This window comes from Littorina saxatilis, unplaced genomic scaffold, assembly GCF_037325665.1.
Source record: "Littorina saxatilis isolate snail1 unplaced genomic scaffold, US_GU_Lsax_2.0 scaffold_705, whole genome shotgun sequence".
NCBI lineage: Eukaryota > Metazoa > Mollusca > Gastropoda > Littorinimorpha > Littorinidae > Littorina > Littorina saxatilis.
The window spans coordinates 42501-43259 of NW_027125849.1; the positions used below are offsets into that span (position 1 = coordinate 42501).

General features: G+C 37.5%; 1 long non-coding RNA gene across 1 annotated transcript in view; it reads left to right on the forward strand.

Moving 5' to 3' along the window:
* The window catches only part of LOC138954316 (uncharacterized), a 1021-nt gene extending 613 nt beyond the window's left edge, over positions 1–408 (forward strand). The window contains exon 2 of the long non-coding RNA XR_011451791.1: positions 58–408. This is a non-coding gene — a long non-coding RNA (uncharacterized lncRNA). The remainder of the gene's footprint in view (positions 1–57) is intronic.
* Positions 409–759: the final 351 nt, after the last annotated feature.

Sequence of the window (759 nt, forward strand, 5' to 3'; positions counted from 1 at the left end):
AAATTAACCTTGATCCTAGGATACCGTTGTTAATAACAAGTATTACCTTTGATCCAGGGGTTCGAGCGTCTGGGATCCGCTGGGATAAGGGTGAACTAACCAAGCTACGCCACCAGTGTGATCCACCAGCGAGGAGCAAAAGGAGTTTGTCTACTAATCATCATCATCATCAAGTGATCTGCATCAAGTTCGTCAATACTATGGTCATCATGTGAATCCAGGCTTCCATCAGGACATTCGGACTTTATAACTAACCAGCCCAGTTGAGATAAGTCCAGTTCGACCTAAACTAGCTGTCAATGCAAGAACAATTAACTATGAACGCAAATTCGTTAGATCTAAAATAGAAATAGTTTGTTAAAGAATCCGGAAATATTACCAACCAATAAATTTATTCATTAATCTAAATCATCAGTGTTTTACGAGATTGATTTGAAGCATGACTGTTGTAAAGTTTTGAATATAACTTTGGTGTGTTCTTAGATATTGTATCTAAAACACAAGGTAAAAAGTGGAACTGCAACAATGGGGGCTCTGTCCGGGATCTATACTGAACTCGTGTTCGTACCTAAGAAAAACTTGCATTGACAACTGGTTTACCCCATAAATTAGTTAGTCAAATTATCCGTGAAGCGACGGAAATTAGAATATTTTCTGGAAGAATCTTTCTTCATTTCTTTCTTCAAAATTCAAAATCGTTTCCTGCTTCATGTCGGATTCACTCATATACAGACCAGACGGTGGTAAGTAGAATATTTA